This window comes from Scatophagus argus, chromosome 1 (genome assembly GCF_020382885.2).
Source record: "Scatophagus argus isolate fScaArg1 chromosome 1, fScaArg1.pri, whole genome shotgun sequence".
In the NCBI taxonomy this organism is placed as follows: Eukaryota; Metazoa; Chordata; class Actinopteri; family Scatophagidae; genus Scatophagus; species Scatophagus argus.
Window position 1 is genome coordinate 26,706,759 of NC_058493.1, and position 24,579 is coordinate 26,731,337.

At 44.5% G+C, this 24,579-nt stretch overlaps 1 protein-coding gene across 2 annotated transcripts in view; it reads right to left on the reverse strand.

Moving 5' to 3' along the window:
• Nucleotides 1-24,579, reverse strand: part of nav2a (neuron navigator 2a) — a 189,898-nt gene that overhangs the window by 136,946 nt on the left and 28,373 nt on the right. The window contains exon 1 of one of the 2 annotated variants that reach the window (XM_046395150.1): nucleotides 6,947-7,063. The exons of the other annotated variant lie outside the window; for it this stretch is intronic. The gene's annotated coding sequence lies outside the window, so the exon portion shown is untranslated. Of the gene's footprint in view, nucleotides 1-6,946; nucleotides 7,064-24,579 lie in introns of those variants that run through there. 2 annotated transcript variants of the gene reach the window in all.

Genomic DNA, 24,579 nt, shown 5'->3' on the forward strand with positions numbered 1-24,579 from the left:
GTTTCTCACATCATCAGTCTGTGTGCGTGTGTGTGTGTGTGTGTGTGTGTGTGAGGTGTCATAATTAAAATGCAGACACACGCTTATTTTAGCCAGAAATGTGTTAGTCGAGGTGAAAATGGAGGCGGGGGGAAGATAAATTAGAAAAGAGAAGCGTAACAACAGAGAGGTGTATTCAGTCATTTGTGTGCCTGATTCATTTGTGTTTATTTACTGCCAAGTGGACACTCTGTCACTTGCATATTCGCTGCTGAAGTTTGGTAAAGCTGCACTACAAAAGCTAAACAGTGAAGTGGATTTTATGTCTGGCAACATGCATATTGCCGCTCATCAACAAATAAATATTGTCGGCTATTGATCTTAGGCTCTTATTGTGAAAGAGTTGCTCATGTAAACATATCTACTGTATTTAAAACATTTGTGTCTGTCCCTCAGGATAAATGAAAGAGGTTTTGTTGCTGGAGCCGCCCTTTTTGCACAGACACAAAGACCACAGGCTGATGGTATTCATACACAGCAGTACCTGGTGTATCCAATAGCAGGCTTTCCTGTAATTGATGTCGTTAAAATAAATCCCAGTCTGGGACTTCCTGTAACATAATGATTTATTTAGCTGCCCATCTGACAGCGTGCACAGTTTGCACTGTTTCGCAGATGCAATAAAACTTTATTATCCCAGTGTGTGTCTCTGTAAGCGTGCATATGTGAGTGTGTGTACTATACAGTATGTGTGTGTACCTGCTCTCTCTCTCCCTGTACATACTAATTACTTTAAATTAAACTGCACAATCTTCTTTGTCAGAAGTTATTGGCTTCTAATGACTTTAGCTCCTCCCCTGTCCTGCAGCACGGCGCATCAGAGGGCCGTCCCGCACTGGCATAACCTAATACACAAAGCACACACCTCAATGATGAAGACAAACTGACTTGTCCAACATCTGTGGCCAAGCAGGCAACTAAAAGGAAAGCAACATTTTTGGAAATACTGAAGGCTTTTTTGCAGTCCTTTGAAATTTTGTTTCAGCCTGAAATCCTAGCTTTACAGTTTGATAGCATTTTATTAAACCTTAATTAATGAATGAATCAGTTTAGTTGATTAATAAGCGCTGATAGGACATTTAACAAACTAACGGTATCTGCTGAACTCGGCTCTGATTGCGACCGATGGCTCTGCCTCCTCCATCAGTCAGCTTTTTAACTGGAATTACTGGCTGAGGGGAAATAAAAGCTCAGCTTAGCCCGATTAATCACTTGGTAGCTTTTTTTCTGCTATAAACTACAGGTATTACATCAGCCTTTGAAAATCCACTATCGGTCAGCCTCGAGCACCGGCTCTGCTCATCAAACGCAAGCTCTTATTCAGATCCATTTCAGTTTAGCTTTAAAAGATGGCTCATTCAGCAAAGTCCCACGGGCTAAAAATAACCATGACTGATATTTAAGAGCAAACAACAAGGTTGGTAATAACAAACGGGGACTCGGGTACTGAAACAAAACTATATCCAAAACTGAACCATGTACCAACACTCAAGCCCGTACGTTCCTCTTCCTACTTTAAACTCTCTCCAGGTTTTTGAGCTACACACGTTGTTATGCTGGACTGCTGCTTTACATGACAAGCTTTTCCACATAAGGACTTTTACTGTAATGCAGCTCCAGGAAGTGTCGACTTACTCAGCCTGGGCACAGGAAAGCAACCCGTCACTGTCAGCAGATCAGTTTGAAATGTTCGAGGAGAACAGGAAAAGAAAACAGAGCAGATACTGAATTGAACAGACAAAAAAAAAGAACAACATCAAGGCAGGAATGCATCGCGCTGCATCAGAGGATAAGGCCGTGGTCGATCACAGCACAGCACGGTAAACATCGGAGTCCCTCAGCCACAGAGGTGTGTGTGCACAGACGTGGATCTCTACACACTGGCTGACACACAGTAACAGACATGGAGGTATTATTTCATTTTATTCATTCATATTTAATCTACATGAATGCGAAAGCAGCTTTTCAGTTCACTATTCACACATCGGGAACATGACAAAGCTGATACTGTGATGTGTTCTCCCACCTCTGTGCACACAGGGTGGCTTTGAGGGATGAATCCCAATTTCACACTTTCACAATGAGGCCTGATGCGGCACGCAAACACAGCCCCACACACCGCTTCAGATCGCTGTGCGTGGAAACACCACACACACAAACTGCAATTAGCCCTTGTGCTCCTTCTCATCGCTAAAAAAAAAGAAAAAAAAGAAAAAAAATCACAATAACTTTTCACTGTGAAGCCTCACCGCCATGAAAACAATGAAAAAAATAATAAGTGCACAATATTTTGTAGATGCTGTTGCATGTTCATCATCTCAGGGTCAAGTTTTTAAGGTCTAATCCTGTCTTTTAACAATCAAGCTAAACTGTCACACAAACTTCACTAAAATGTATTGGAGAGAAACAGCACATCATGGGGATATACTGCACGTATGGACTTCATGAGCTGTGCATTTTGACTGGAGTCAGTAGCACCATGAAAATGTAAAAAGAACTAAAAGGAACTGAGCACACATGAGCCGTACACAAAACCCCTCAAACACAAGCCTATCAAGAACACACACACACACAAGACAAAGCACAGAAACACACAATGCAAGCCTCGGTTACCATAGAGACAGGGCACTCTGGACATATTGAGGATTTATTAAAAAAAAAAAAAAGCCTCCCTGGCAGTATTATTCCCTGTTCGCCCTGAGAGCAGAGACGCAGGCTGTCACCACACTGCAGGAGCAGGAGACACAGCACAGCACAACGTCTAACAACTAACTCTCAGCTCACTCCCACTAGCCTGCCCTTTCTGCTTCCACACTTGCCGCGATGCTAATGATGGACTTTAAGTCAGACGCTCAACCTCTACGGCAGCTATGTCATTATGGGGGTCACAGAGGCTGATGCTGAAGCCACGTGGAAGTACTCACAGCACTGACAGGAAGTTTCCTCCACAGGTCTCTGAGGGTTTCTGTAGCAGAGTATGTGCTAACAGGGTAGCAGACATGTTCAGGTCCTTTCATTGGATTGTACACTGGGTAAACACCGGAGCCCATTCACTGCAAACAGCAGCTACAGGGCAGCTAGAGTCAACAGGCACCTGACAGGTAGTGACACCTGGCTACTTTAAAGGAAAATCTGTTTTTCCCACACATGGGGCATCACAAACAGTCAGACAGGAGTCTGAGCCCCTTCAGGACCTTGGGGGAGGTTTTATATAGTTACAGCACTGAAAAATGAAATGACAAGATGTAATTGCATTGCATCATTTTTCAAGAAGCTTTAAGTTTTAAAGATGACAAGTGAGTTGTAAAAAAAATGTGAATATTTGAAGAAATCACCGACCATTTGCGTCCCACCATTTCCGGGGTGCACAGTGTTAAGAAGAGTGAGGGTGTTCTGCAGTGTCGTTAACCTCTAACCTGTGCAAAAAGCTAGACAGGAACATGAAGACCTGTTCCCTCCCTGAGCACAGTCCGTGAGGTAAACTCCTCCTGCCGTCATGTCTGCAAGGAAGCTCCATAAAGAAACGGCTAGCTTCAGGTATTATACTGGAAACACCCATTGGCCAATATGACGGACTTGTTGGGAGTGATACACCTGCTGTCTGAAAAGTCCACTCACCACAGTAACAGGGAAGAAGGTTTGTTGAGACTGAGACTTGATTTGACTCATTTTAAGCAGAAAGCACAATCACAACTGCACAAAGTCCTGCAGGGACAGAGAGGATGATCTAAACAAAAACCAAAGTCGATCCATGTGAACTGAAACCCCGACCGCATTCAGAGAGCAGGAGGGAGAGAAGTCAAGCACAAGAGACAAGATAAAAGCAAAGGTGATGGATGATGGGTGGACGGTGGGAGCAGGAGCGTCAAGACTCCTCATTCCAGGAAGCGAAATCAGTTTCCCCCTTGGTTTCCCTGAGGCTGTTCCACATGAGAGCTCGGCTCCACACAGCGCAGGACGGCCGAGCCGGCAGCCCGTGACATTTGAGTGTGTGAGAGCGCGAGTACACAACAAAAACAGACATGTCGTCCATTATTTCATCTGCGCACTACAAAGGACATTTCTGTCTCAGTGCGGAAATAAGTTGGGGTTACGTGGAGAAGCACAAGGGTGGCTGAATGTCAGCAAGAGCGCAACACAGGGAAGTGGAAACTGGGGGGGGGATAAAAGACATTCCCTTTACTGAAAAGATCAAATATGACTTATAGAGGACATGAGAGAGATGATGAAACAGGGCACAGAAAAGGAATCTGAAGACACACAGGGACAAAGGGAAAGCAGACAGAATTAATGTGACTGCTGGTACCCATTCGTGAAGTCTTCAGCTCACCTGAGAATTTCACTTTATCAACTCTCCTCTGAACTCCGCATATCCTCAGACACACTCATCATGTTGCACACTTTCACCTTTGAAGTTGCCTTGCATGCTGAATCTTTTTATAAGCATTGCCAGGGGTCCCAGGCAGCCAGAACGTGGAGAATGGGACGGCAGAGAGGCGTCTGGGAGGACGAGGAGCAGGGGGGGCTCATTTATATTCAAGATCACACAGACGCTGCACCTCAAGCAAAGCTAAAATTGAAGAGAAATTCCCCCAAAAACCAATCAAGAGGACTGGCAGAGGAGGGAAAAACGGCACAACCCGCTGAGCTTGGCCATCATGGGACAGGGTCTACACATGCGCATTTGTGCCAGCATATGCAGAAATGTAAAATTCAAACACAAACACACACCCTCCAGCCTGAGTGTGGGTGGGATGTGGAGGTGTGGGACTCAGGGGTAAGATCAGAGACCCTCCAGGCACAGGTAGCTCTCTAATCAAGTTAAAGCTTTGGTGTTCAATCCTCGTTATCTGCAGAAATAAGCCCACACAGGTCCCCTCTTTGCCCTGAGGAGAAGAATAACTGTCATCATGTGGTTTCTGTAGTCCCAGCAGGCATGGAGACACACAGACTCAAGATTACAGTGTTTTTGACTTTGTTGTTATGACAGTAAAGTGTTTAGGTCAACTTGCTGTCTGAGGTCACACACAACAGGTTGTTCTTGGATTCACCTTTTCAGCTTGCACAAAGTTTGAGCTTGGTGTTTAAAATAATCAGCATTCCTGATTCAGTATCAATGTCTTCCTACACGATGCAGCTCACCGAACTGTTCAGATGGGCCTTCAGATGGTACGGTGGCTGAGTTTAGATAACATAGGCTTGATTACTGAAACGTCACACAGCCACAACTAGTGGCGCTAAGCTAATGTCTGTTTCCTGCGTGTAGCACATCCAAAACTTTCCCCCGACTTCCCAGCAGCTTCTCAACATCGAGCGATTTAGTTTCACTGCCAGAACAACAAAGAGCTGACTTCATAGATCTCTTTTCTGAAAAAGAAATTCTTTAGACTTTTTTGAGGTTTGAATAATATTTTGCTGAGTTCTTAAAAAGAATTAAATTTGAGCTCCTGCAAGGATCCTATTCTAAATCACTACTTTGCAGAATTTATTGACAAAACAATTATTCTATTCATGGGGATAATAACGGGCAAATTGATTGATAATGAAAGCCATCATGAGTTACAGTCCACGTTAAGCACATCTGTTTGATTTGCTTCCTGTCAATTGATTTCTTCACTGAAAATACCGGCTGGCTGTGCCGTTAACTCAATACTAAGCTCAGTGCCTGCAAGATTACGCAGAAGGAATTAAATCTGGCGTGAAATAGCTGATGTCAATCAAATTAAGAAAGTACGTGAGATCTTTTTAACAAATCGATTCTTGATCTCTTTCCTGTACTGTTGGCCAAGTCTGTGCACAGCATTCAGGCCAGATTCTGCTTTCTTTCCATCATTTTTGTCACCAGAACCTGATGCCAGGTGATCTAAAACAATCACGACGTGTAGTACGGCTACAAAGCACAAATACATAAAAACAACAGAATTATCAGTTTATAAAATGTGTGTCAAGATATTCTTCACTGCCTTCCTTCATCGTTTAATCTGTTTATTCTCCTCTGTGTTTGGGTTTACTTGAAATGAGACGAGCTGTATAAATAAAGCTGCCTCTTCCGCCCGTTTCCCTCTCTTCCTCTCTCGTTATGGCTTGTGACAGTACAGTGAAAGCATCAGCGTCACATTAAAAAGGTAGCGAGGTGGGGAGATCAAGGTGATCTCTCCAACTTGCTTTCTTCTTCCTCTCCTCTGAATTATGCATTTATTCAATTCCCCCCGTCTTCAGTCTTTCATTTCCTTTTCTCTTTCTTTTTTCCAGCCTCGTCATCAGTCTTTGCTCTCAGCTAAAGGAGAGAAATCAGCTCGTTACAACGCCCAGATGATGTCCAGACACGACCATTACGATCGAACACACACACACACACACGCAGAGACAATAAAAAAAGCTTTCTCTTTCTCTTTCACTGTCTGAGTCTCTCTGTGCTGCTCAGAAAGACATAAAAAGACAAAGTCTTCAAAGACTGTCCAACGCTTTAGCTTCTCGCTTGCTCTTTTCACACGACAGTGACCCTCCCACCCCTGGGATTTCCTCTTTTCCCACGGGTGACAGGGCCTCCCTGGGACACTCAATTAAATCTGTGTGGGGCACGAGGAGCACATCCAGTGGAGCAACGCCACTCAGTACCTTACTGGAAGACAGTCCAAAAACACACACACATACAATACACTCCCTCTTTCATGAATCCTCAGACTGCCCAAATTAGCTCTTGTTAAATAACACGGAGGTGGCCAAATTCTTAAATCCCATCAAAAAGACAGAGGCTGTCAGTTATACTCAGGGAATAAAAGCGTCCCTGAAGCGAAACGAATTCCTTTGAGCTCATACAGTGGCTTCAAAACCCCATCGAAGTGACAGAGAAACAACAAAGATTAGGGGATTAAAGAAAAGTAAAAAAATCCTAAATACTGCTTACCAAACGTCAGTCTTTGTGGGAGTGAATGTAGAGAACTGAGCGGCGGTTTGAACCTGTCAGCGCCTTCCTGGTCTAATCAGCGACCTCACTGCTTAGATTCAAAACTTTACGACACAGCCACTGATTTGAACTTGGGACCTTAAAATTCAAATTTGTGTGGTGCTGTTTCCTGTTAAGCTGTCAAGTTGTATGGTGACTGGAGTTGAATATTAACAGGGACGATGAAAGAGGTCGGGTGGAAGATGACATCATGCAATAAAAACCAACAGTATAAAGGCAGGAAAGGAAGGAAAACAAAGTCACATGAAATGACGGGCTGCCCCGTGTGCCAAGCGAGCCCTCTGAACTTCACCAGCAGGGCCAATTTTCAGACAGAGAGAAAGAAGTGGAGTTCTCTTCGACTTCATGTGTAGGAGTTTCCACAAACTTCAGACACAATGAATCATCCAAAGATCTGCTAACAGAAAATAAAATTATCAATTCAAGCAGGAATTTTGTAAAGTCTGCCAAGAGTTACATGAGGATGAACAGACATACCGAGTTTTAAACTTTTGTGTCAACTGGAACTCGCTCTGTCACAATAATAAAACTCTGTTAGACTCTTTGGAATCAGATCAATCAATTCTTCATGGATCATTGTTTCTGCTGATATTAATACTAATAAAGCAGTTGCAAATATAGCTGTAAATCATATATGTGCAGTATGACATTAAATTTAACTCTAACCAAAGAGGTTCAGAAACAAAATTTTCCTTCATTCCTTATGGCAGATCAGGTGCCTTAATGAGGTGACCAAAGTCAGGATTTAATCTCTGCGGACTGTAATGATTATATCTCTGTGCCGCTGTGCTGGTATATATTACTATTATTATGCTGATAGGGACCCACTTGTCTAAAATACTGTTAGAAAGAAAATCCCATTCTGGCACAACGACCGCGATCTTGGTTCAGACTCATGCTGAGACTTACTCGCCTCAGGACGCATACAAGAACTGATGATCCCAGCTCTGGTTCCTGTGGAGTTCGAATGTGCGTCTTATCTGTCCAGTCTTTTATTTTTGAGTTTATGAGCATTTAAACGACTTCAGGGAAGGGCACTGATGCCAAAAATGGAATCAGTAATAACAAACGCGAACTGAAAGAGTTACAGTACGTGTTTTCATGTTGTCCTCGCCATCTGCTCTTTGCACAGCAGCAGGTGAAGAGAAGTGAGAAAAAGCGTGCGAGATCTGGGGGTGCTGAGCCTCGGCCTCTCAGCACAGTCACGACCCGACACCTTAAGTGGCTTCACCGCCTTCCTGCTCCCCTCGGCGTGCACATTGATTCTCTGTGCCTCGTCCACAAGTTTAACAAGTCTCCCTTTGATGTTTTAGATTTCAAAGAAATATTTTATGCAGCTAAACCCCATCTTGATTCAAATGAGAATATATAAGCAATGTTATCTAGATTTTGCCCAGACATTCAGGGCAAGAAGCCTGCAGCTGTTTATCTTCTATCTGCTTGTATCCAAGTATGGATGGATGACAGCTTCAAAAACAAAACCAAGTGTCTCAAGTGCATGTGGAGACCAAATCATTTCGGCTTTCACCGAGAGGCTAAGCAGTCTGCAGCTCCTGACGAGGACCGGACTGAGCCTCAACCTGAGCGTCCTGTGCGAGACGTTTGGCTAAGCTGAGGTGCGTTATGCACCAGATAATTAACGACATGCTTGGTTTTATTTAATCCTGATGTCTGATGATGAAGGGATCACAGGCAGGAGAGGATACTGCCTTCTCTTTGTCTCCTCACGTGTGCATCGTTGCCTACACATTCGTGCACATAGATGCACGACAGCATACGCCCTAAATGAGCTCTTTACTGTTTAATGAGGACTCTGGTGTGTTTACTGTACATGCTGCAATATGGCTTTAGCATGGGGAGGGGGGTGGCAAAGAGCACACTGGAGACTTCATTAACAACTAATTGATTTCATTTGCGGTATTCTGAGAATGATAGCGTACAAATTTTCTCCAAAGAAGCTCGGAGTGAACCATTTATATCTGTCTGCTGACTACTGGTGGGAAATAAATGGCACCTTTTACAGCAGGGGTGGGAATAATAGATATGGATATAGCCCATGATATGCTGGTGTTTGACAAAGGAAGAGGGATTCACTGCTCTTTCTCCTCCCTCCTTAATTCCCCGTCGATCCACAGCACTGTCCTCTCTGAATCACAGGCTAATTGAATTAGAGCTGCGTGATTAGAGCCTATACGGCAGGGCGACAGCCTCTAGTCTTCATCATCTGCGCCGCTGGGAGACCTTGGTAGGAAAGAAACGCTTAAGGGGTGGGGGAGGACGAGACTAACACACAGTACAGGGACAGAAGCGGTTGCTTCATAAAAACGATGGCCAAGAGGAGAATAACGAGGATCACAGAGAGCAGAGCACAGAAACTACTCACAAGAACACGGCAGGCTCGCAGGCTTAACTGTTCTAACGTCTACCGACAAAATGAAAGACGTCGAAACAGAGGCAACAATTCTTCTATTATGCAGTTCAAAAATGACTACAAAACATTCCAGCCACTTTTTGCAAGATCTGAGCTGCAACCGTAATGACCAGTGGTTTGATTTATTAGCCTGTTAGGATCTATCATAAAGCCGTCTGGCAGATGAACAGGAGCCGTAGACGCGCTGGGCCCCGTTGGCCTCTGTGTGAATAGAAAAACGACCTTGGACACGTAAATCTCTGGGGAACCTTCATTAGCCCACGACAAAGCCACAAAGAGCCTTTGCACAGCTTCTAAATGCTCTGCGTTTGGCCGCTGGCCTTCGGATGGCGATGCAGCGTGGTCATTCACACATCCCAGTCGGCGCCCTGACTGGGAGGCGGCGCAGAAGTCGAGCCCCTCAATTTAGCAGCTCCCTCCAGACGATGCACAAACAGTCTGGCCTCTTCCTGTGGGTGCTAATTAGCCAGAATCCTGAGGTGATTTCACTCATCTCAGATCTAGAGCTGATCCAAGGGTTGCCAATAAGGCGCTCCCGATTTCCGCTGTGCCCTCTCACAGTTCAGCAGCGATGGGAACCCAAAGTAATAACAGCTGTCAAACGTACGTTACCCCGGCAACCATCTCTCTGGCAACTGGAGAGGCAGCCACCCCGACACGGTGGGAGTTATTGTGCTGAAGAAGGAAAAAAAAACGACAAACACTGGATGGTTAAAAAAAGACAAAAGAAAAACAAATCTCAAGAGTGAGAAGTTCAGAGAGAGAATATGCAAAGGATAAGAAGGCTGTCTAGGTACAGTGGCTGCTTCTTCGAGACAGACAACAAACAAAAGCCTGTGATTACTGACCCTGCGATGGTGTTGACAGCATGACGGAAAACCTAATAACTGCACTCGCAGTACCATTTGCACTCACTAACTTACTTTAACAGAAAGCGAGACTGGTTTTAAACGAACGTTACACATTTACCCTGGATTATTTCACTAAAAGTCAATGGAAGCCTCAGCGACCTGTCCACAAATCAACACGCAGCAGGACTGAGCATCACGGACGGCTTGCCCGGGCTTTTCAAGCAGGAATATGATCGCTCATGAAAACAGGATTAGACTAAGAGACAGTGCGAAGACAGAAGAAACATTTGGCTTCAAATAGCTCAAGTCTGTATTGACAAGAGATGGTTTGACACATAAAAAGAAGTACTGCAACACAACTACCTTACATTAGAAAATAATTACTACTGGGGTCTAAAACCACACAGAAAGGCACCATATAAATCAATTCAGACCAGTGTTAGATTACAGAAAGCTATTATCAGCATTAAACTTAGATGGAAATGGTAAGATCGCCATGCGTCTCCCTCTTCCAAGGCTTGAGACGTCTGTGAGTAGCAGGTTAAACCATGATTGGCAGTTAAAGGCCCAACATTTTCCAGTTTCCAGAAACTCACAGTTCCATCAGTTAGTTTTGAGCTGATACATACATTATGCATATGGCTGAAGCATGATTCAGTCGGGCTGGCAGAACATCTCCCCATCCACTGCCAATCCTCTCCATACTCTTTGTCTCAGTCTGAGGCTGTTGAAGATCGTAGCCCATCTTGTCTCGAGCCTCGAGCTGTCACCTCCGTGCACTAACAGGCAGCGTAATGAGTACGCCGTTCGGCCTGAGAGGCCACTCACCATCACGGCTCTACAGGCCGCTGCTTCAGACGGCGGCCTGTAGTTTCACGCATGCTGCTCCCACATTTAGAAACTGCACGGAAAAATGGAGAACCAGACGAATTCCCCGAAGATGACCTCCCAGGGAGGAGGTCGGCAGGGAGGCAAACTTAAATCTATACCTTTCATCTACTGAGTAGTCCCCAAATTATGGACAATATTTCAGTTTGAGGGCAAAGTAGTGAAGGACATGAGTCCAACAGGAATGCATGCAGTAAAAGAAAGAAAAAACTGATCAGAAAGCAGGAGATGTCTGAAACTGAGCTGTAGACTTTGTTTAAAATGAACTAAAAAACATAAAAAATTAAAACAGTAGGGATCATAAACTACTTCTGAGGGGTATTGCGAAGGATTATGATGCAAATGTTGGTTAAGGCTTAAGACCGTTTCAGCAGGTTTTGTTTGTGTTAGCTCCTACCTAAATTCAAAGTGCAAATGTATAATTAATGTATACCATATGTACAGCAAATTCCCATATAATGAAAAGTCACCGAATCTCTCACACTTTGCTGTCCCTCAAAGGTTGAAACCATCCTGAGACAGAGGAATCATTTCAACAGCTTCTGCCTCCAGCATCGTTCATTATTAAACATGGCCGACCTCGCTCTTCCTTTATGATTTCAGCCTTTCTCGAGTCAAAGCACGACTGTGACCTCTGCTACGAAATTACAGATTTTGGCTCCTGGGTTCTCTGCCTCCCCTTCTGTTACGGGTTTTTGTTTGCGTGTTGAATGCCGAGAGGATGAGCCAGCGCAACCTTGCAGTCCCACAGTATGACTCATGTATGACTCAGATATTGGTGGCGATGACCTTTCATAACCCCTCTGCCTCCGGTAACACAGGATAATTGTGCATTTCTGATTACGAGATTGATTAATATGCATCAACTGTGCGATTTCAGCGTCATGAAAGAACATGTGTAGCCTAATAATTCTGGTTTTGGTTTTTCCATCGTTCTCTTTCTGGAGTTATTCTCTAAACACCTAGAAGGATCAAAGGTCAAGCAGCTCAACCAGGGTGTCTGAAATTTCCTGTAATAAGAGCTCGTTCCTTAAAAGCAAATGCACACTAACATGTATGCGTTAAAAATCAGATTTCTATATTCCTTCACCACAAAAGGAATGCAAACAGTCTGCCCTTCAAACAAGATGAACTGTTTTCTGCTGAGCGTTCAGTCTCGTCCTGGTAAAGTTTTCACTGTGAGTTAAGTTTTACTTTCACTTGTAAGAACGCCTAATTTTTTCCTTTTTTAATTATTTCTCCGTGTGTTTAAGGCAGCTAGCGCTTCACACCTTCATCAGAGATGGGTGGCCTGCTATCAGGGAGAAACCTGAGCCGAGGGACGACCAGAGCATCTTTAAACATGACTAAGAAAACTAGCTAAAAGGGTGGGGAGATGTAATGACAGAGCTTTAAAGGAATGCACAGAAAGTTATAAAACATGCCAAACTGGGGTAACCAGTGCGAGAGAAGACATGTTGAAGTCACAGCCTGTCAGCCACTCGGTAACCACATTAGCCACATTCCCTCACCAGTCTGGCAGACGACTCCCGAGTCTCCCAGCTGCTTCACTGTCAGCCAGGCTATCAGGAACGCTGCAGGCTGCTCATCACCTGTGCCATTCAAATGTAACTCTACAGAGCCCTTACATACACATTGCCAAATAACTGTGCAGTGGCTGAGCCAGTCACCACCGACTGCCAAATATCTCTGCCATAACTAGCAGGGAGTCCAAGCCAACCAATCAGACTTGGGCAAAAGACGAACATCTGCACAGTCGGGTTGTCAAAAGCATCCCAGTATCAGTGCTTTTTCAACACCAGGTGTTTAAAACAACACAACAGCCGCAAACCTGTATATTGAGATAAGACATTGACATTGTTGTGAAAATGATAATGACTATCAAGACGATTCTGTATTTGACTCGACTACACTTTCTCTTGGATAAAAACTACGACTGGCGGCCTCACTGTGCTCCAGACAGGAAGTGTGCAGTCCTTCCAGTTTAAATCTCATCTCTGCTCATTAGTCAGGGCTCCACAGGAGACAACAAACCTAATGATGTCTGCGCATCTGCCAACGTGTCTCCCATCCGTCCTGCATCGTTTCCAAGCCCTCGAGCTCCACTTCCTACAGGGAGAAAAGTCTTTGGCTCATCAGGAAAGTCGATCATGAGGAGGAAGGCCACGTTTAGACCTAAAAAATCTATCAGGAACTGCTACATTCAACCTACCCGACACAATAAAGACAGAACAGAAGAAAGGTAAGAGATCTTAGAAAGATTGAGACATTAGCTTAGACATCACTTGCTGGTAACTTTCCACACACCACAGTAAATGACAGCATGGGTGCAACTGTGACGTTCTTGGATGTCGTGAAGTTCTTTAGGTCTGGACCCTCAAGCGCCTCTCCACTTTTACAGTCAGACTATTGAACGGAGGAGACAGGAGGAGGTCGAGGCAAATGTCATGGCAGAGCAGAAACCTCTGAGCAGCACATGTGACAGTGACTTGGCTTCTCTAAAGGCCAATAAACAAACACTGAGCATCAGATCTGAACGTCCACCCTGACTCTGTGCTGTAAGGGAAAGGATTTGGGAAACATACAAGCCTGCATGGGTTTATTTCCAAACAACTAAGGCTGCTTCCCTTGAGGCTAAGTAGACAATTAAAATGATTTAACTGGGGAGTTTTTCAACAGTGCAACCCATGGATGCTTGCTGGTTAAGGTTTAGCAAGACTAACACTGAGTGCTAACTACAAATATTTTTCCTACAACCCAAAACTCAAATAAGGCTTTTCTGTTAATTTCTTTGAGCAGTTTCTTAAACTAATGTTAGCAAGTTCATTGCCTTCATCACCATTTATTTTATCTCAACTTCACGTTATTCCATTTCACGGTGGATTTTAGATCAGAACTGTAACGCATACACAGTGAGGAACAGAAGTCTCTGACTGGTCAACAAGTCAGGAACACCAAACAATCACTGCAGTTTACAATAAGCTTGGTCATCCAGCAGTGAGAAAGGTTCACTATGTGCTGGCATTTAGAGAAAATAAAATGAAACATTCAGAGAAAATAGACAGAATAACAAGTTCATTTGCATTTGAGTCTGCACTACAAATGGAATTTTTATATCGCATTTCTCCATTTTAGTAACATTCATTTTATTAACATAGAATATACTCTATATACCAAGCAGGAACACTTGTGGATTAATTAAGTTTGTGAGAATTTCGGTTCAAATCAGTCAGATGATTTACTCCTGATAAATTGTGTGTGTTTTTAGGCTTTTACTGGGGGGGACATGAGCCACAGCTTAGAAATTCAGCATCACAAACACAAATATCCATGACACACAGTCTAAGCTCTGTCACCACGGCAGGCTAAATGGCAAACCTGCCATTTAAAATGTATGAACACATGATGCAACACACAGCAGCACTCATCTTCCTCCTGGTGTACCAACCCCTGGGGCACCAGGACTCACACTCACAGGCAAAGATATGCTCGTTCACTCAATCACCGGTCTCATTACAGGATGAGAGGTCTTAAAGTGGCCCCACTCCTTCCTGTGCTAATCCGGGCAGGTGCGTAAACGCAGGCTGAGCAGAGTCCTGCTTCTCAGTTTCAGGCTCGGGCCAGCAAGGCCGAGATTACAACACTAATCCAATGTTTGTCTGACACCAGCACTGATCCCTTAATCCAGACTGCTGCTGTCTTGCCATCTCCATCCAGCCAGCCTGCCAGCGACGCCCCCCAACACCCACCACACACAAACACACACAGCAGGATGCAGACACCAGCTGTTGGGCTCAGCTGTGTCACAGTGCTTGGGAGTGCAGTTTGTGGGCAAATAAATGCACATAATATACATTTATGCATACACAGATGGTCTAAGTGTGAAGAGCTGGAGATCACCTCACAGTAATACATTAACATCCGGTTTGTGGACATTAGAACGCACAGGAAGGAAAACAGAGAGACAGCAGCTTCTCTGAAACAACAGTGAGGAACTCATCCACTGTATGTGCTGTACGTGAGAGGAGGAGTGTTGGTGTCCTGTGTGGGCTGGATGGAGGTGGGACCAGAGGAGGTGTGTTGTTGTTGAGTACAGCTGAGGTATTTGTATGATTCGTGTGTATTTCCATAGCTATGCTCTCTGCCTGCAGTAGATTTTTTTATAGATTAAGCAACTCTGCAGTGTACAACAGCCTATAGTAACAACATTAAAACGCTGCTCAGACTTTAAAGCAGTAACAGTAATTCAATAATGCAGTATAACCAGGGTTAGGCCATAATGACTTAGATAAAGTAAACAAAGAGGGCAAAAGTCGGCAACTGAATTGAAACACGAAACACGCTGTGCTGAATTCTCGGCTGGTCGACTGCTTTGTCATCTGCCTGGCAGCTAAGTTGGAACACAATCTCAGGGCTTTTCTTCTCTTTCCAATGTCATGTTTGTGGCGTAGTTAGCATGCGTCGACAAATGTCTCTTGGTAATCCTTGAACACTCATGCCCTCTTGGCATATCAAACGTGCTGCCTTTGAAGCAACACTTGCGGCCAAATATTTAGACGTCCACTCTTGGTTAAAAGCGCAACATTCAGAGTGAACTTTTCTCTTTTCTGAAGCACTTAAAACTCAACCTGCTGTTGGATCCAAGGTAAATAGCCAGACAGATTCCATGTAGTCATTCATTTCAAGAATCGTTAAAATGCTGCCTTTTATTCGTTTTCTAGGGATCGTTTTATTTTAGTTTAAGGACATTGGGGGGTCAAACTGAGATGGTCCACAGGCCGGTTCCAAACCTGAAGCCGTATTTTGTCCAGCCGTGAATATAAAACTTTGAAAGGGGTAATTCTGCAGTTTCTGTTTCTGTTTATTCATGAATGCTGGGTTTTTCCTTGTAATGGGAGTAGTTTCAGGCTTCAAATAAAAATTCTTTTCATTATCAATTAATGTGCTAATTTAGACCAAAAATTGTCAAAGATAATAACTCATCACAGACTCTCAGAAGTGCAGACAACTCAAATAAAGAGCAGAAAGTACCTAAAGTTTGGTCTTCTTGCTTGATAAATTACTTAAATGGTTCAATGACTGACAAAACAATTGCCAACTGACTTTCTGTAAGTCACTTGATAATAGTTTCAGCTCTTGTACACGGTGATGTTGCAACCTTTATTGAAATAAAAGAATTTATTGTCCACTGGAGACTGCAGAAAGGCCTCTTCAGCCATTTGTCCACCATGCATGTAGAAACACAGAAGGCATTTATTGCATTATGTCCATCAATGCAGGAAATGCAACATATGTAAGGAGGTTTTCATCACAGACAATGCTGTGCGACTGTCAACAGTAGCATTTCTGGAAGGGGATCATGGGATTCAGGAGGAATGCACAATAAAGGAGGGTGGGGAGGTTAGCCTGGTGTGTACGGCTGTAAACTGGCTCTGCTGGTGATGTGTGCAGCCGGCAGCAGGAGGAAGCCTTTGTAGATCCCTCCAGGTATGAAGAGAACCTGTCTCTAATTCCAGCGGTTCTCACCGAGGAGCTTCCAGCATCTGGACGGCATGTGTGGACGTGGATCTGAATGTACATGGAGACTATTTGCCAGCACATAACAAAGACACCCGCGCTCCCAAATGCGCACACATTGCACACACGTAAATCTCCACATGCATTTCCATTCCGGTTTCATGCAAACACAAAACCACTCTCAAACACAGTGACGTGGAGCATGAGGGTTGGTAGATATTACGGTACTCTCGGTAAGCACTTTGTACACTGACCATCTACCAACGCATTCTGATCTACAACTGTGAACTTTGAGCACCGGCTGTCGAGCCAAAGTACTTCATGTGTGCTTGTTTTGTTTGTCCAAAACCTAAAGCTATTTGCTTTTCATGGACATAGAACAGAGTCAGGCAGCTGATCCTGTACAGCTGAAATGACATGAATCGTTATAGACATATTTTTTAATATTTTCCCTCAAATCCAGTCGAAAACCAATCAAGGATTAACCCCCACCCCCATCTCTGTCTCTCCACCTCCAGGCTGGCAACCACGCAGTGGCAAAAGACCCTCTGACAATTTCCATGCTGTCTCATCAAACAGGTAATTAAAAACAGCCTCCACGGGTCCCCGATTTGAGCTGATGCTACATAAACACTATGTAGGTGGCCCCCAAACAGTGTAAAACCACAGCTTTCCATTTAGTAAGACAACAGGCACAGTGAGGCACAAAAATAAAGTCTGTGGTCGGCAGTGGAGGTGACATGCAGCCAGTGAAGAATTACCACAATCAAACCTGCATGTTGGAGAAAGTGGACCTGTTATTCTTTTGTGGTGCTAAGCAAACACCTGAAGAATGGCGGAGCAGCAAGGATAACAACACTGCATTATAGTATAGGAGGTTTTCACATAAAGGAGAGCCTTTCATGTGAAAATGACTTGCCATAAAACACGACATTATTCTCAGGTTTGGAGTAAAAGCCTCCGTGCAGAGAGGATGGAAATTTGAATTAGCTCTCCGTCTCACTCTGCACAGATTCAGATCAATATTTCCACCCACAGAGCGTGTTGACACCACGGCAAAATTAATGCAAACATGCTGCTAAAAATGGAAATCTGTTCTTAAACTGCTCGCCCCAATGGAAATTTTTGTCTTTTTCCCCAAAGAAAAGCGTCAGCAGGAGGCTAAAATTAACCCAAGGGGCCGTGTGTCAATCTGTTATTCTGTCAGCTTCCAGACTCTCTCCCTTCCCTTACCCTCCTCTCCTTCAAAACATCACTCCTCTGTGGAGAGCAGGTTTATCTGCAGCCTCTGATCTCATTGCACTGGCCCTGCAGCAGAATCACAGCAAAACACAGAGCAAAACATATGATCAGCACTGCAGGAGTGTGTGATGGTGAGTGAGGATGTTCTGGGTTTGCTCAGCTTTGTGTATGTGTGCTCAGCCTTTACGGTTTGTGCCTATTAACTGCAGCAGGATTCAGTCTGTACGCAGTGTTGAGGCTTCGTCAATACCACAAACCTGCAGTGCGTTTGTATCCAACACCTCATCCACACCAGCATGGCCACATCTGTAAACGCAGTTTCTGCTGTCCAGGAAAAACAAAAAACTACAGTCAGACAGTCACATACTGCATAGAGGCTGAAAAGAAAAGTTTCTCTTGCCTCTCACACTTTATCATCACTAATTTTGAATATTAACAGCAGATACAAGAGCTTTTGTCATTTAGCTGTTTATGTTTATTACAGTTCAGGGTCATAAAATAATGATCTGATCTATTGTAGCCCTCAGGGCAGCAGCATACGATCAAAGTGGCCACAAGAACAGCTAAAACCCAGTCTGAGTTACGATGAAATGAACAGACTGAGAGTGAACTCACTGAACAGAGCGAGAGCAAAGTTTTTAGTTGCTTTGAAACATCAGTCCTGGAGGACAAACCAGTGCTGTCTGTTTCTGGATACCCGGAGCTGCACGATGTTTGTGTTTGTACACAGAAACAGCAGACCTGGAGCTAAATGTGTGCAGCACCAAACTGCCGTTGGTCCACGTGTCGCTCCTGGACCTGCTGGTGGTCATGTCAGATCAAAAAGAACAGGAGATGTTTCTGGTTTCTTAAAGTTTTGACTGAGACTTTTTGCTTTAACAGCCTTGTACATCTCGTTTGGACACATCACTTTCACACACAGACAGCATTTTCAGATTTAACTGAATTAGTGTGGACACGGTGAGTGTGTGCAAACACTGACTGCTGTTCCTCCCACATCCCATCATACTTCCTGTTCGTCCGAGCCCCTTCCTCCCCTTCTAAATCATTGAAGCCCCATAATGGCCCCCCACCAGGGACAGTTTATTTTGCCCTCAATGCAGGATCTTACAGAGCAGATCCTCCCTGTGTTTATCTCCCCATCGCCTCCATCAAAATCCTCATCCACCCCTCTGGCCAGACTGGTCCCATCCCTCTGGAGGATGCTCACCTGTCACCATTAATGAGGGCTCCCTCACTCAGGAAGGGGGGAGGGGAGGGCTGGGAGGCACAGAAAGGGGGAGGGTAAGGAGGGGAGGTGCTGCTGCGGTGCGAGGTCCTGGCAGCCCTTCCCTTGTGATAGCTAATGGACAGAAGATTAAGAAAGCCAGAAGCAGTGGTTTCTGATGAGAACGGAGCGACTCAGTGCTCTCGTAAAGGCTTGACGATGAGCTATTAACTGTGAAATCTTCCTTGAATGACCTGCAGAGAAATTCAAATAAAGCTTCTTCTGCTGGTTTAAATCACAACCAACTGGAAAATTCAGATGACAAACCTGCTGTCCAACAGTCTCTGCCTTTAACTTTTCAGCCGTGTTCAGTTTTACTGTGAGTTTTGGTCTGTCATCAAAAAAAACAAGAACTTGTGATAAGCAATTTTCACTATTTTCCAACATTTTCCAACAGGCTTGATGACGAATTTAGCCTGTAGCCTCAGCTGACCATCACTGAACATTTCAGTGATGAGTGCTCCTCTGTTCCTTTGGTTCTTCATTCGAAAACTCCAGCTTTTCTCCCTCGTGGTCGGAACTACAGGTTTCCCAAAATAAGTTGGAAAACAATGCAGTTTGTATTTTATCTCATTCAGATTTGTTTTTTGTGGTTGTATATTTTTATCATGTCCATGTACTGTGTTCTTGCTGCCATGATGCAAGAATTTCTTCTTCTGGGGTAAAAACTACAACACATGTCGTCAAAACATTGCAGCCGTAAACACATATCTCTTCTGGGCATCAATCACCTTCCTCTAGAAAAGCTTTTGCCTCCTTGTCAGTGCACGGGCTACAGTATTGGCATACGCTTTCGCTGTAGCAGCTGCAGGACATCTCAGATCCCGACGAAAGAGCAGAAAAAGTAAAGGAGTGAAAGCCAAAATGTCAGCGAGTGGAGGTGTACACTGTTCACTACAAAGATTAACTACGCCTGCCTGTCACCTCGTTTTCTTCATTTTGCTTGTTAACTCCGTGAAAGAAAATATCCCAGCGTGTCTGTGGGCATTCTGGTGATGGCAAAGCCGCTTCCAATTTAAAGTAACTGTACTGGATTGCAATTACCCTGCCGGCAGAAGTCTTTGTGGAGTGTGTTGCATACAAGGACCCACACTAAACAAATGAACAATAGTGTATTGTAGCTAGCATGAGTGTCACTCCCAAATAGTCGCAGACGTGCAGCGACGTGCAGCGACGTGCCCTAAGGTGAACCACCTGCTCTAAGACCTCCCACCACCAGCCACCCACCTCGCACACACTCACACACCCGGAGAGCGCTCAAGGGCACCAAAGAAGAACAAAATAGGAGGTACGCTGTTTGACAACAAGATGGGTCACACACAATGAAACCCCGAGGAGAGATTTAACAGCACATCACGACAAAGAGACAGACACACGCACATGCACACGCTGACAACAGCCCACGCATGGATCCCATCACTGAGCGCAATGAGCACAGCTGGAGATGATATGTGCCTCCGTGTCAGTGATGAAAACCAACAATTAACGTCACAAGAGAATAGGCTGTCAAATGAAGGGTAAAAGAGAGACGACAAAGAGACACAGAAAGCAAAATGGAGAGAAGCAGAATCACCGCCTCGTTGTTGTATGCCTCCAGTCAAGCTGCAGGTTCCCTCCATGACTGTACAAGACTCACAGAATCTGTGAAGTGACGCATAAAAATGTTCGTCACACGGTGCAGCGACAGTCACCTGAAGCTCAGTAGCATCAAAACCAACGAGCCTGCGGTGGACGACACAGCAGAGGCAGGAGACGTCTGCAGCCCTCCACACACAGGACGACAACAGAGTTGGCAGAGACAAGAGTTGTGAGACAGAGAAATGGACAGGAAGACTGGGAGGAAATCTACAAGAGCTATGAAGAATCACAGCATCATATCTGGCTGAGCATCCTACACAAAATGTGCAAAGCAACATTTTCTTTTTATCACCATTTACTAGTGAACGACCTGCCCAAACGTCTCTCCTCTCTTCTCTAAACACACTCACTCTGTTATTCTCCTGTCGACTGAGCTCTCAAAGGTCAGGTCAGCTGTGCACGGCGACTGGTCTTCTTTTTAAACAGCTACCGTTTGTCCAATATGATTTATGGTATGACAAAAATCTGTGGAATATTTAGATATGACTTCAGTAGGACAAAACCTCAGAAGATCTCTTTTCAAAACTCTTTTTGCAAATTTGAAAATCAAGCACTGAGCCAAGGTTGTGTTAATGTAATGTATCTAATATCCCTTTAAGCTAAAGATACACAATATGGACAAAAGTATTGGGACAAAAACACACAGACAGCTATGCAGCTCTAACAGCTTCCACTCTTCTGTGAAGGCTTTCCACAACATGTTGGAGTGTTTCTGTGGGAATTTGTGCCCATTCATGCAGTAGAGCATTTGTGAGGTCACACACTGATGTTGGACCAAAAGGCCTGGCTCACAATCTCCGTTCCAGTTCATCCCAAAGGTGTTGGATGGGGTTGAGGTCAGGACTCTGTGTGGGCCAGTCAAGTTCTTCCACACCAAACTCATCCAACCATGTCTTTATGGAGCTTTGCTTTGTGCACTGGGGCACAGTCATGCTGGAATAGAAAAGGACCTTCAACAAACTGTTATGCTGAAGCATTAAGATTTCCCTTCACTGCGAGTCAGGGGCTGAGCCCAAACCCTGAAAAACAGCCCCATCCCAGTACTTTTGTCTCGAAAGGACAAAAGTGTGTCCATAGGTGGTCTCTGTCTTAAACTAACAAATTCAGCTGAGTTTCCAATACAAACAGAGAGTTTGAGGAGTGAATTGAAAAGGGGGAAAAAAGGGAGACAAATGATTTAATTCTGAACGCCCGAACCTCCAGCCTACAGATACAAAGACATGGCCTTAGTGGGAGAGAGCCACCATCTATCCCCCCGTCAAACAACACGCACACACAGAAAGAGATCATATAATAAATATCTAATGGAGCAGCAGTCAGCGCAGCCAGCCAGGCAGGCTGGCAGAACGTGAGTGAGAGCTGAGGGTTATTTTTTTCCTTTCTTTCTCTCAACGATGCTTGTTTTATTATTCATAAAGAGGATGAGGTTTCCTGGATGCCGAGCTCGTTGTTGGCCAGAGTCCCAAAGCCGCTCCATTCATTCACTCGCCCAAACACACACTCACACACACACCCTCACTGCTTGTGAAAGCGAGTTTCTGCTGGGATATGTCTGAACAGCGGATCAAGTTTCAAACATGGACCTCGACCGCTGCAGCAGCTTCACTGTTGCTGCAACATCGTGAGGCTTGAAAGGGCTTTTGCCAAAAGTGCCAAAGTGTGTCTGTTGTAAAAATAGGCAGTAAAAAGAAACTCCAAATCAATGCTGTGACTCTGTGCGTTCTTCCACAGCGGTGATAAAAGCCTGGGTTCAATAGCTCATGTCACCACGTTATGGGGCTTAACACAGACGCTGGCCTCTGCATTTTAATATTTTATTAGTCTCATCCGCTATCTCTACCATTCAGTCAATATCCTGACAGAGGGAGCAGAGACTGTGACAGGGCCTGGCGTCAATCATTTTTACAGTCTGGGTCAGGAAAGAGTAATCCAGCAGATGCTAAGCTCACAGGAACTCCACAGCTGAGCTTTGCTTTGCAGGTGTGAGTGTGACTAAGACAGGGTGGAAACAAAATGCCAGAAAGAGACAAAACAAGAGAGTCGGTTGTACCTCCACGTCAGAGTTAGTGGGGTGTCAGCGGTGCTGAAAGAAATCCACCTGCAGCACCAACAGCTTTCAGATGAGGCTGCAGAGAGAGTTTGGAGAACATGTGCTTCTGCAGAAGACACACGGCGTCGCTTTCCTGTGAGGCAGCTGCACAGAAACAGTGCAAAGCCGATGCCAGAGAAGCAAAGGAGAGCATCGCAGCTTGAAGCTCAGACTCTCCTACCAAGCTGCCATGTTTGACGAGCTGCGAGGGAGAACATGTTGACAAGCTGACGCAGCTCATTGGTTGTCGCAGATCTTACAGTCGGAAAATTGACTGAAAAGATCCACTTCTGTCTCATTCTCCTGCATCCTCCACCCCGCTCATAAGCCTCCACCTGCCTTCACCCGCAGAAAGGACATTAAATGAAAACAGGCCTCTAACGGGTAACGAGAGGACGGCTGCGTGCTCACTCGACTGAGGCCAAGAGTACAGCAATCAATGCACTTGGACCATCAGACTTCTAACTGGGTTTAAAAAAGATCAATTTTCAAATAAATGAGATCAATCATGGAATTTAATTCAATATTCTCTATTGATAAGTGTATAAGTAGGAAACACAAATAATTTCATCATTAGGCTGTTGTCATTATCTTCTGATTGAGTCCTGTGGTGGTCCACATGATGCTTCAGAGCTTTCTCACTTTCTCCAAACTCAGTTATGAGAAATGAAAAAAAAAACACAACCACCTAATGACAGAATTCATTCATCACTGATGTTGTATTAGTTTATGCACCTCGTGGTCGTATGCCTCTGTGCAGTTTCCATCCACGCCTGTCCAGACTCCTGCACAGAGAGCTTCGCCGCAGAAGATCTTCACGATCAGCCCAGTTTCACCGAGGCCACCCAGGATTAGTGTCACCAGTTCAGTGTCCAACCAAATGTGATACTGAGGGTCACAAGGTGCCCTTTTCTTCCTGAGTCCTGTTGTTGAATAACGGACAGAAAACCACAAGTGGACTTTTGACCCTTTGGGTAGAAAATGTCACCACTTTGTCATTTTATTTGAAAAGGTGAAGAAATACTGAAGCATTGTGGTCAGACAGATATTCAATTCACTATGACACAAATAAGAATAAAGCAGCAAATAATTTTCTCAGTTATAAAATCGCTGTCAACCAGTTTATTGACGGGTTAACTAATTATTTCAGCACAAATTTCCATCACTAGACTGAACAAAACAAACTCCTTTTGAGTTTTCTGAGCCTAATATGCCTTTAAATTAAAATTTAAAAAGCCAGAAAGTCTGCCTCACACAGGACATAACCTTGATTCACCTTCGATTTACCATCCAGAGTTAAACACACATCCTAAACGAGCAGGAGGATGATGATATTAAGACTGAAGGGAGTGTTTGTGTGCAGAGCAGCGGGGGAAGAAAACGAAGGGAAATTCATTTTGCTGTCTCGGTCCCTCACCAAAGATTGCCTTGATGTTGTCTGTACCAGCAGTCTGTGTGCCGAATACTGATTCTGGTTATCAGCCCGTCTCATTACCTGAGCGCACAGGGATGCAGAAGTCAGTGTAATATTTGGAGTGTGTACACGAGTCTTGTTAGCCCCGCAGTGTGGAGCAGATCGCCTGATAAACAGCACGTCTCAAGCACGGCGATCGATAGAAGCTAACTAGATAAAACCACCGCCTCAGCGGC